Source organism: Balaenoptera acutorostrata, chromosome 3 (genome assembly GCF_949987535.1).
Source record: "Balaenoptera acutorostrata chromosome 3, mBalAcu1.1, whole genome shotgun sequence".
NCBI classification, from domain to species: Eukaryota; Metazoa; Chordata; class Mammalia; order Artiodactyla; family Balaenopteridae; genus Balaenoptera; species Balaenoptera acutorostrata.
Window position 1 is genome coordinate 88,483,559 of NC_080066.1, and position 12,915 is coordinate 88,496,473.

The window sequence follows — 12,915 nt, forward strand, 5'->3', positions numbered from 1 at the left end:
TAGCCTTGGGCAGTTTTCTTTACTCTGAGCCTCAGTTTCCTCTTCTATAAAATGGGCGGGAATCTCTTTCAGAGACTTGTGAGAATTGGGTGAGACCACATGTAAAAGTATCCAGCACAATGCTCTGTAAATGTTTGATTTCTTTTCCTTCTTCTATAAGTTTCTTCCCAATTCTAAAATGAGAGGTTCCAGTACTCATCTTATACATAAATTTTTGAAGCACACCAGCTCATAATTATGGAATTTCCTGTGTTAAAGGGCTAAGCGTTTCTCTCAAATCAGACTTGTCATTAGGAAGGTTTCCAAGGTCTGGATGAATCTTTTCAAATTAACAACCAGGATTAAGAACAAACAAACAAACAGACAAACAAAAACCAGTTCCACTCACACAGGAATGAGGGGAGGGGAGTGGAAAGGAAAGTGTGATAAAAGTTTATGTACCACCCTTTCCCTTCCCCTACTCTGAGACAAAACAACAGATTATGAAGCTAAGAATTCGTTTTTATTGGTTGTATAGACCATCTGTGTCTGTGTAAAGTATTAGCACTGTTAACCTATTTCAAGGCTAATTCCCCGTGTTAATGCAAAGGCAATAACTACCTTCCAGCCTCTCTGGACCCACCAACCTCCTCGGCATTTACATAGTTCTTTGCTTTCTGTTCAGTACATTCTTATTGACATATAGTTTGAAATTGCCACTGTTTGGGAATAGCTCCAGAATTCCATTAGTTCCAGATGTCCACTGTATTTGTTTATGATTGTTATGGTAACAAACTGAATACATATATCAATTGGGAACCTGGGAGAGGGTATAGTGGTCTTTATTTTCAGTTAAGGGATGTATATGGGGGACATCACTTTAAAAATACCTCAACTGTTAGGAAAATAAGATAGAGAATCATGGTCTTTTCAAACAGAGGTATCAGTGAGCTTATATAAAAAAAAAAATGGAATGTATTTTACCAATGAGAGTTGGCAGTAACTCTTGGGATGGTGATGATGCATATGACCATTTCTCTGTTGATTAATTTAAAATGTGTGTACATCAGAGAGCAGAGTATTAAGGCGGGTTAGCAGAGACTACTCATGTCCCAACGCTAGACACCTTATCCAGTTGCCAGGAAGGAAAATTAAGTTGATTTTTAGAATATGAGTTCATGAAGGAATAATATCTGGAATTCTCTTTTGAATTTGGGTGAAATTTATTTATGCGCTTGACCTGCTTTGCTTAGTCTTTTTTGCTCTCAATCTTTAAAATACATGCTACATAAAAATTCGAAGAATGCAATATCTTATTCTTGGATCATTCTCTTACATATATGTTGAATGACAACAAAATCTATGTACTTGGTGTCTCAGTTAGAAATGAGTTTGTATGAAGCAATAGAAAACCTAACCAAGGTGGCTTAAACAAATTAGGGGTTAATTTTTCTTATGTCACAAATGGATTTGGAGGTATCAAAAATGTCATCAAAGGCTCTTTTTTTTCTTTCTGCTTTACCACCCTTGGTGCATGGACTTTTGTCCTCATGATTGCAAGCTGGCTGATGGACTTACAGGCATCACATCTTTCTAAAAGGGTGAAAAGGATAAGGGACAAGGGGGCAAAATGAGTGTGTCTCATTTTATCAGAGAATGAAAAGCTTTCTTTGACTCTCCACCCTGTAGGCCTCCTCTTGCATCTTCTTGACCAGACCTGGGCACGTGTCCACTACTAGCTGGAAGGTGGCTAAGGAGAAAGTGATTGTGGATGGGGCTGGATCAGCCGTCCACCTGTGCCTTTTAACATGCACAGGGCAGGGCTTCACGAATCCAGGCTTGGACCTGATCTGCACGTCAGCCTTTCCTTTTGCTCTATTTTGCAAATCCCAACAATTGTTCAAGAGAGGGGGCCAAGCAAGAGAGTAGAGATGACTCAAAACAAATCTATCAGCTCTTCAAAACAGATTTAAAGGTATATGTCCTGTCATCTGTGCATCAGCGGCATTATCTGTTTCTAAGAGTAGCTAAATAGATCAGCAGTCTGTAACCATGTTCTGTGTGGGAGAAAGGGAAAAGTAGAAGAACTAGGACCTCTGGTATGTATTTTGTGTACATGGTTTGATTTATTACTCATGCAACCCCAGGCGGTAGAAGAAACTGATTTAAAGGGTAACTGCTCACTGTCACATTGATAATTTGAGACTTAGGATACAAATCAAATGTGATAGATTCAGGGAATCACACGTAGCAAATTATAGCTTGGGCAAAGGGGATGAAAGTGTAAATGATTATGGATTCAGAATAACTTGGAAGATATGGAATTTTCCATATTTATCCATTTAAAAGTACTCGCATGCTTGTTACGGACCCAGAAACTAGTCTAGGCCCTGGGGATACAAAGTTTAATGAGATAAAATATTTGTCCTTAAGGCTCACAGTCTGATAAGAGGTAGTTATATAAGTCAGCAATTACTATTTAATAGTAGTTTAATTAGTGCCACAGAGGGAGGAAGAGGAAAGTGGTCAGGGAAGACTTCCAGAAGGGCAGTTAGCTGGAAAAATAGGGGAGGCAGGACATTCCAGGCAGAGGGAACAGCATTTGCAAAGGCATATGTATTGGAAACAGCACCATGAGTTGAGGAACTACATTTCGCTCAGTGTCACTAGAGAGGGACTGCACATAGGGGAGCGGCAAGAGACAAAACTGGGTAGGGACCGTTTTGCAAAGCACCTTAGGTTCCAACTTCAGTTAAGTTCACTCCTGCAGGTTAGAAGAAAAGGGGATCTAGAGCAAGGCAATGACAGCTGGGCTACAGAGGAGGGGCAAATTAAGAAGCTGTTGGGATGGTAAAGTCTGCAGCGTTTGTGGGGATGGTTGAGTACGGGGTACGAGGGCTTCTGTGACACCCCGCCCGCCAGGTTTGTGGACTGGGTAATCTGGGCTATGACGACACACTTCACCGAAATAACAAGTATGGGAGGAGCAAGTCTGGTAGAAAAATGAGTTCCTGTCAGACACATCTTTCTACTCAACACTCTGCCCTTCTTGGGTGACGGAAACAATCTTCCCTCCCCAACCTGGTTGCTCCTGTCCTGACTCAGGCCAGCTGAAAGGCCACCAGGGCATCTGAATGGTCCATGGCTCCGCCACTTGAAGTCCATCAGACAGGTGGAGTGTCTGACTTAAGGTCCACAGGAAATTAGTTGCTGAGCTGAGACTGAAAGGCAGGCCTCCTGACTGTTGAGGCTTACTGCCTTTCAGTTCTACCCCCGTGTTGTAGTCTGCCTAAACAGGTGAGATAAAACCATCAACAGTTGCCTGCTGCCGTTTGGGGATAATCAGCTAGAGCTTTGTGTGTTACGAGGACTTAGCTACCGATTTATGTATGTCTGTGATAATTTTCCTGCAAGTTTATCTGTTTCTCTGTGGCCCCCTCTTGAGTTACAACTGAGATAAGAGGACAGCTTGCTGAAGTGGTTTTGGTTTGGGCTTGTGTTGGGAGGGGTTTTATATTTTCACTTTTCTCTGAGAATGTAAAGTTATATATTTTATAAAACTCAGATAAATCTGGACAAGTTATCAAAGCAGTGGCACACTCTTATGAATGCCTTTTTGTTAAATAGTGCAGAGGCTTATTACCTTTTTTTGATACTTTTAAGAATCTGATGAAAAAGGTACAAATGCACACACTGTATTGGGTGAAGTCGGTTGGTGAAGAAACAAAACTAGCTTACGATGCAGAAAGGCAGATTTGTTATGAGGAACCAGGGTGTCCCAGGAACTCAAGGGCAGTGGTGCAGCAGGGCTTTCTCGAGGGCTGGGAGCAGGGGCCAGATCCTCTCTCACCTCTCCCTGGGGCCACGTGGTCTGTGTCCTTGCTCCTCCCTGAAGACCTGGTCCCTACTCCATGGAAATGGTCTGCTCTGTGCTGCTTCCAGTACATACTGGCCCACAGCTCCCGAGTACCATCACCTGAGGTTCCAGCCACTGTAAAGGTTAAGACCGGTGCTCCTCCATCCCATTTCCAAATTTCTGGAAGAGAACATGTGATTGGCCTGCTTGGACCTGGCACTCAGATACCAGGCTCACTTTGCCATGTCTCCAGGTCTACCATGTTGCTACGTGTGGTTTACATACAATTTCAGGGCACCTTTGGGTCTTCTGAGTCCCAACTGTGATCTTCAAGTTAAGAACCCCAGACTGAGGAAACTTGAATGCTAATAGCCCAGCAGCACTTCGTTTTAAGCTGTAAAAATATTGTCGGAAATGGAACATGCATTTGAGTAGAAGGTATTTGCACAGGCATAGAGCTTAAGAGCACTTGCTGTGTGCAGGAGTTGTGAATTTTGAATATCAGTAGTTAAATCCCAGGATGGTGAATATGATGTAGATTGAATTATAACACTCTCCAAGGTCGTGGATATTATATCCCTAACTTTTACCCTGAAAGGTTTGGAAATTCAATTTTAATTATTGTTAACATGCTTCGTAAATATCCAAGGGAATACAATATAGACCTGTTCATACATCCAGAGAGCCAAAATCTGGCTCAAGTTGTTTTTTCTTCCACAGTTGGAGAAAATTGTGGTGTTCGGCTTGCCTCTTGGGGCATGTTAAACCACTTTTAATGCTGTCTCTTATTATTTTCTAACCATATGCACTTTCCACACGTATCTAACTAACAGCCTCAGATGAAACCCCAATGTCTGGCCAAGCTGATGTAAATCTTTAGTAAGTGGTAGGAAAGAGCAGAGTAACACAGTGCCTCTTTAGTGTTCAGACAGGACACGATTTAATAGTTGTAGACTTCGTAGTCTCAGGCACAACTTTAGATTTTTTTACCAGTTCTACAGAGTGGAAATTTCTGAGCCATACAGCATTCTCCCACTGGCTGCACTAGGCAAAACTTAGCTACAACTAGATTGGCCTATCTGCCTATATATTATAGTATTAATATTTAGCTCTTCAGATCATTAACCTGGGATGTCTGGGACATAATTATTATAATACTTCCAAAGAGCATGGTGCATATTTGTAGAATTGCTATCCTGTGCTGTAAAAACAGTTATCACGTACAAACATATAAATGTCCCAGAACATCAAAACTTGTATGTTACCAGTGAAGCTGCCAAGAGGCCACCAGGATCGTCCAGTTAGTGACACATTCTCAGTCCGTGGGATAGATCTTAAAAATGGATGACTGTAAAATAACAGCAAAAATGCAGTTCTGAGGCTCTGATGCTTTTAAGTCTTTGGTCTCTGCCCTATTTTGATATCTGAGCACGCACAGATTTTTGTCAGGAATCTCCTTTTGTTGATTAATTAAACCTGCTGATTGGGTTTTGGTACTGCGGCCTCGCCCATCCTCTCAGCTTCGGTGCCTGTCTTCTACACGGTTCACTCACGTGTTCTGAGTAATGCTTGTTCTTTCTTCCAACTTGTCTGTCTTCAGTTGAGTTCAGCGCCAGACCCCGAGCTGGAAACAGTCTCAGGAATTTTTCATTCATCAGACATTTCTTCCAAAGAAAAATTCTGAGAATAGGAGGGTCACCTTGAGAACTACTTGATAGTATTGTATATTAGCATAGTTCAGTGTTGCGTGTGTGTGTGTGAGTGAGTGTAGGGGTGGGAGAGGGAGAGAGGGAGACGGGGAGGGAGAGGGAGAGAAGCAACCTATGTATCACATACCCATAAGCAAATGAACATTTGGTAAAAAGCCAATTTAGAAATAACACTTCCCAACCAGTATATCTAAACTATCTCACTGTCGTTTATCTGTCTTGGTATTACAGAAAGCCCATATTTATATGAGGTACTTCTCAGTTGTGGTTAAGTGGCTGAACTTTTGTCCTTGCTTTAAGTTTTTCACCAGATCTCTGAGAATTGATAATATCACTGGAATGTGGTATGTATCTGTTTCCTGTAGAATGAACTTAGGGCTGGCAGCTAGAATGCTAGTGGTCTTGGATTCCCTTGCCCTGTCATTTCATAGAAGCAGCAGTGAAGTTCCCCTGGAGGAAATCCCACCCACCACGCCAGGATTCCGTCACATATTGTTGGTCTGAGCCGTGTGTACTTTACACTCAGGTTTCTGTGAGACTTGGCCAAACGTGTTCGAAGTATGAGTTTCAACCATAAAATTTATATATAACTATCTGAATGTGATACAACTAAATGCTTGCTCACAAAGAGGAAGAAAAGGATGAGAAGTTTCACGAAAAAGCTAAAATACACAGACAAAGACATAATTTCATTATACATAGGTTTTGTTTTGATAGCATTAAGATTGACAGAGAATACAGTTCTATGCAGAGCCAGCCTCATCGATTCAAATCACCTGTCCTTCACTGGGGACTTGATTGTGAAAATGTGAAGAACTTTTATACTAGTTATACTAGTTTATACTAGTTTATACTAGTTATTGGTAGTTAGAGCCTAGTCTTCCCTCAGATTCTCCATTTCAGTGACTGGCCGTATATCCAGCTACTGAAGCCAGAAACCCAGGAGACATCCTTGTCTTTTCAGTTTCCCTCACCCTTCACATCCAATCCATCTTTCAGTTCTGTTGGTCCTGCCCCCGCCTCCCCCCCGCCACCCCCGCAAGGTGACTAAAGGACATCCCCCACCTGTCGACTTCTCTCCATTTCTACACCACCACCTTCCTTTAGTCACTACTACGTTTCTTCTCATTTCCACTCTTCCAACTCTTCTAATCAGAGTTCTTTAAAACTAACACATTGTGTTTTCAGTGGCTTCCTGTTGAATTTAGAGCCAAATCCAAACTCCTTACCATGGCCTAGACTGTGCTGTGTAATCCAGTCCCTGCCTAATGTTCCAGTTTCCCCGTGTGCCCCGTTCCCCTTCCTCTCTCAGCTCTGTTCACAGCGGCCTTCTCTCGTTACTAGAGAAGCCAGGCTACCTCCCAGCTGTCTCTGAAACCTGGAAAGTGCTTACTCTCATTTTCACAGATGGTCTGCTCTCAGCCTTTAGGCCTCAGTTTAAACGTCACCTCCTCCAAGAAGTCTTCCCTGATAACCCTTACCAAGTCAGGTATCCGCAATTACTTTTTATCACAGCAGCTTGCTTATTTCATTTGTAGACTAAATCACAACCTCAAATCTATAGTTCTTTTTAATGTATTTACCTGTATTTGTTGACTACCTCCCCCAACCAGGTTTTAAACTCCATGTGGTCAGGGACTTTATCCCATGCTGCCCACTGATACAGCACAATTAATATTTGTTGCATGAATAAAGGATCCCTGATTACATTTTACAGTTGTAAAGTTTACTCATTGAACCTGATCATTGAACTCAGAATGTCTGATTTTATTTCATGCAGTGGGACTTTTTTTTTTATGGTGGTGAAATGCATATACATAAAGTTTGCTCTTTTAGCCATTTTTAGGTGTGTGGTTCAGCGGCATTTTAAGTACATTCACATTGTGTGTAGCCATCACCACCATCCATCTCCAGAACTTTTTCATCTTCCCAAAGTGAAACTCTGAACCCATTAAACAATAACTCCTCGTTCTTACCTCCTCCAGCCCCTGGCAACCACCATTGTACTTTTTCTCTATGAATTTGACTATTCTAGGTACTTGTTGTAAATGGAACTTGCAGTGGAATATTTCTAATCAATTTCTTTTTATTATCCCTGTACTAACATAGGCCTTTACCTTCCAAATATGAAAATATCATTTATCATAAAAATCTTCCAATTTTAATGATCAAACATTCTATTAGGATACTTTGGAAATTTAATTCATTGTTCGTAGAACTTATATTTGGAACTTAAGCAGTATTACAGGGCACTTTTGAGATATACGAGTTGGTCTAAGAATATGTTGGTCCTGGAAATTTTTATATTGAATATCATTGATCATAGGGCCCTTTACTCTTATGTTGTTAATCTTGCTTTTGGATGGTAGAGAATGTTTTCTACTTCGTGGCTTTGAAGAAAATATAAAAGAACAAATAAATCAAATTGTTATATAATACTATTGTTTTTGTCTTGCTGTTCAATAGCTGATGCTCTGTGGTGAAACTGCAGTTTGGTTTAATGTGGCACTCATACAAGCCATTTTAAAAGTGAATAAATCAGAGCCAGCTGGTTCTTTCAAGTTGAATTTGCAGACCATTAAAAATGAAGACACTCTCTGTGATTTTATTATCTTGATGGTAAATATATGGCCTAAACCAGAATGTGACTTTTATCCACCCCCTAACTATTTTGTTTTTTTCTAGTAGAAGTAGTTTAGAGATAACTCTGGGGGAAAAATGGCAATCAGTAATGACTTGTAGGATGTACAGTGAGGGGATGAATAATGTCAGGTAAGTGATTATTTGGAAATGAGATATTCTCTTCCCTGAACAAGATTGCTTGCTGTTTTCTTCATCATGGAGCAGAATAAAATGTGGCAATAATTTTCTGTAGTTGAATTGCTGACACACAAAATCGGGTCTGCAGAACTATGGCTTGGATTTTGGTGAATTGCTTAGTCTGTGTGTTAGATTAAATGCTATACAACAAATCACCTGTTGCTGCAGTTTTTTATTAATTAATTAATTTATTTATTTATTTTTGGCTGCATTGTGTCTTCGTTGCCGTGCACAGGCTTTCTCTAGTTGCAGTGAGCGGGGCCACTCTTCGTTGTGGTGCGTGGGCTTCTCATTGCGGTGGCTTCTCTTGTGGAGCGCGGACTCTAGGCGCGCGGGCTTCAGTAGTTGTGGCACGTAGGCTCTAGAGTGTAGGCTCAGTAGTTGTGGCTCACGGGCTTAGTTGCTCTGCGGCACGTGGGATCTTCCCCGACCAGGGCTAGAACCCGTGTCCCCTGCATTGGCAGGCGGATTCTTAACCACTGCGCCACCAGGGAAGTCCTTGTTTCTGCAGTTTTGAATGATAGTTATATTAAAGTTTGTATGGCAATACTTTTAACTTATGAATTAAAGAAGTTGAAAGACAGAGGAAAACATTAACACAGAAATAGTGTTGTGCTTATTCCTATGCTTTGTTTCTAAAGTGCTTTAAAAAAATTAGTTATATACAATTAAGCTGTACCACAGATACAGTTGCTTAAAGTAAACATTTTGCATAGTGTAGTTTAGAAAAATTTGCCAAAACGTCATATTCTTTAAATAACATTGTGTAGACCATGTTTAATAGGCAGTCTTGCATGCAGTATTTTATAGAAACGTATGGATTGGAAATTAGATTCAAAATTTATTGTGTCATTTAAAAAAAAAAAAACAGCTTGAATGAAATAGGAGATGCACTATTACATAGTAAAAGTATCCCTGAAAGGAATTCCCATCCCTCCCCAAGACTTTTTACTACGAAAAATTTCAAACCTACATCAAAGTTGAAATAATAATATAAAGTATACCCACATACCTTCTACCTATGCTAAATATTTAACATTTTCCCACTTTTATACACATAATACTCTGTATGTATATATGTGTGTATATATATATATATTTGTGTATAATATATTGATATATGTATATATTATATGTCTAGTTATCTACATGTTATATATTATATATAATTTATGTATATTTAATTTGTATATATTTAATATACATTATATATTTAATTATATATAATATATAATATACAATATAATTTATAATACATATTACATAAATATGTATTATTATATATGTATGATAATTACATATTGTGTATATATTTGTATATGTATATTTATGGTCTGTTTGTTTCGCTAAATGATTTGAAAATTAAATTGCATGCATCATGACACTTCACCTCTAAACAATAAGGCTGTCTCGTATATAACCGTAATACCATGATCATGTCTAAGAGAACAATAATTCCACAATATCGTCTAATATCCACCCCATATAAAATTTCCCCAGTTGTCTCTTTTTGAAACAGTGTCCAACTGAGTTTTGGTTATTATATCTTTTTAATCTAAAATAATAATTCTACCTTCTTTTTTGTGTATGAGGGGTCATTTACTTTTGGAAAAGTTCAGGCCAGTTGCCTTTGAAAATCACATAGGCTGAGTTTTCTGATTGCTTCCTTGTGGTGTTATTTATCTTGTTCTTCTATCCCCGTATGCCCTCTTGACTGGAAGCTTGGTCTGGAAGCTTGATTTAAGGTTTGACTATTTTTGGCCTAAACTTCTTAGATAATGTTTAGTACTGTGTATTTCATCATGTCAGCAGCTGTGTGGAAAGATTTCAAAATGGTCTGCAGTAGTGCAATTCTGGAGGAAATTAAGAGTTAACTTTTGGTGTTACTGATGGTAAGTTTGATCAATGTCTTTGGATCCTGCTTGGAGAATCCCCCTGGAATTTTACTCAAGTACCAGCTCTCACACTGGACAGGGAAGCTGGAAGTGGGAGATCATGGTAGTGGAGTGATGCCATGTATGTAAATGTGCTTTGTGACACTGGGAAGGGAGAGCTTGGAAATGTGAATTCCGTTGACTGTTAGGACAGTGGAGTAGTCTGTGTTTAGCCTTCTTAAATTTTGATTTGTTGTTTGGTTTAGTGAGCTTGTGGTCAAAATAATTAATAAAGAATATGATAAAGTGCCTCATAGTCAATCAACACTATGGAAATGAAGACTACTTTGTCGTGATTAGAATGCCTCTCCTGGTTGAAAGATACTGAGTTATGTTGAGTGGCAATGATCCCAGCTTATGGGCTGTCTCACATTTCTAAGGTTAGACTTTCAGGTGAGCAGTCAGCTGTCTTGCAAACACTTTGCAGACTCACTTTGGGGGCTTTTACAAAACATGGATGCCCAGCCACCATGCCACATCTACTGAATCACATTCCAGGAGGGAGGCATATGGGAGGGCAGGGGTGAGGCCCAGGCATCAGCATTTTGCAGAACATCCCTAGGTGATTTGGTTATGTCCTAAGGGTAAGAATGATTGGAGTAAGAAGAAACAGCAGCAGTTATGAGACTGATTACGATCATGGAACTTCTTTGCTTTCATTTTGCTCAGACCGAAAGTTCTCTGACCTCCTTCCTCAAAAGGTTGTATTGAAATTCCACACGTTAGGAGCTTAATGTGTCCCAGGCCAAACTACCTGGAAGGAAGAAGCATGCTGTGACCCTCTCTATCATGGATAAATTGATATCTCATTGCTTTGTTTGTAATTTTTATGAAAAGATGGATTTAAAATAATTGGAGCCTAGTGCCCAAAATTATATCCTTGTGCCTTCCCTGCAGTTTGTGGTTTAGTGACTGGGTAGGAGTGACAAGAATTCATTGTACTACAGTTCTTTTTCTGTGAATGATGCACTTGCTTCAGGGGGAAGTCTGATTGCAAATGAAAGTGAAGTAACGCCACAGGTCACAGCATTCTGAGCTGCAGGGCTGGGAAGGAGCTGAGGATCAGAGGCTGCAGATATACGTTGGTTAGATCCCAAGCCTTGAGGCCAAATCTGTTGGGACTGGGGAACAATCCTTGAGCCTAACCACTCATAATGGGAACATGTAGATGCAGAATTTCCCATGAACCAGCCACACTAGAGTAAGCCAGTTAAAAACAATTAAAATTGCATTTTAATTTTAGAAAGGCTTGGCCTATTGCCCTAGTTCATGGCGGTCTTATAAGGAAGTGATTGTAGAGCAACTTGTGAACAAAAAAGTGTTTTTAATATGAATATTTTATTTGCATGAGGAATAATGATTTACGTTGAGGGAATGAGTCAGATATTATCCAAGCATTGAATTAGGCACATTCCCTGTCTAGCGCTGGGACTGTCTGAAAAAGAGTATGTAAATTTAGCCTAGTATCACGTAAGTGCTATGGGAATAATTGTAAATAATTGGATTATTAGTAAGGAATTGGGAGTGTGGGCAGATTTTTTCTGTGGTTGGAGTATTGGACTAAAAACAGCATAACTTTGGCAATCTAAATGAAGCACAGGACAAAAAGCACATGCTGCCAAATCGGAATGACATTTGAAAACCACGTTAATACAGCATTTACCTTCCAAAACATTTTTAGATCCAATTCTGTTTCATCCAGATTATGCCTCTCCCTCTGCAATCAGCCATTTTTGTTGAAAATTTTACTCTACAAATCCACTTATGTCCACTTACTAAGCTGCATGGTCAAATGAGCTGGTTCTTCTCTTTGTCTGTAGTGATAAGGATCTAGTGTGGAAATGTGTTAAGTCCATAGATTCTGTTATACATACTCAAACTATTTGCCAGATATTTAGTGTATTTAGTAAAGATGGATCCCTATGGGCTCTAGAGATGCCTAATGAATATTGTCAGAATTAACAAGTGCTGTTTCTATTCCATGTGTTTCATATTGAAATGAGGGCAAAAAGTTGTTGACCCTGGAAAAGTTTTAAGGGTTATTTTTTCTTTTGATGCAAACCTTCTGATGAGGAATTCATGTCTGAAGTCATGAAGCAGTGTTAGATAGGACTGACTCAGATTTTCCTAGCGTTTTCTAGTGGACCTTGATTTTGCTGGTGTCAACTCACAAAACACTGTATTTGCATGTACCCGGAATCTTTGCAATCCTCGTATGTAAGATAATTCCATAGAGTATCTTGGCAAAATGAAGAGGAAAAACAAATCCAAGCAGTGTTGAAAACTGCAAACTAAAATTCATGTTCCATTATGTTTTTTAAAGATTGAAAAATGGCATACCAACAAGAGTCTATTTGATTAAAGTATTTGCATTTGTCTCAGTAAGTCAAGAGGAAAATAGGAAATAAACCTAAATTTCCTTCCTCGTTACCTAACGTGGAAGGTTTTATTTATTTTTTTAATAAAAGATTATGTTGCTGTGATCTTTCTAGTCTCAAATATAAGATATAGATAGTCATAAAAATCTTGATGGCTGTTGCATGAGATTAAATGATTGAATAATTTATGATATAACTTGATGGAAAATTATGCAGCAATTAAAGCCATGTTTTAGAAT

General features: G+C 39.3%; 1 protein-coding gene across 1 annotated transcript in view; it reads left to right on the forward strand.

Annotated features, from left to right (window-relative positions):
- The window catches only part of FBN1 (fibrillin 1), a 254,846-nt gene that overhangs the window by 96,611 nt on the left and 145,320 nt on the right, over positions 1–12,915 (forward strand). The window lies entirely within an intron of this gene.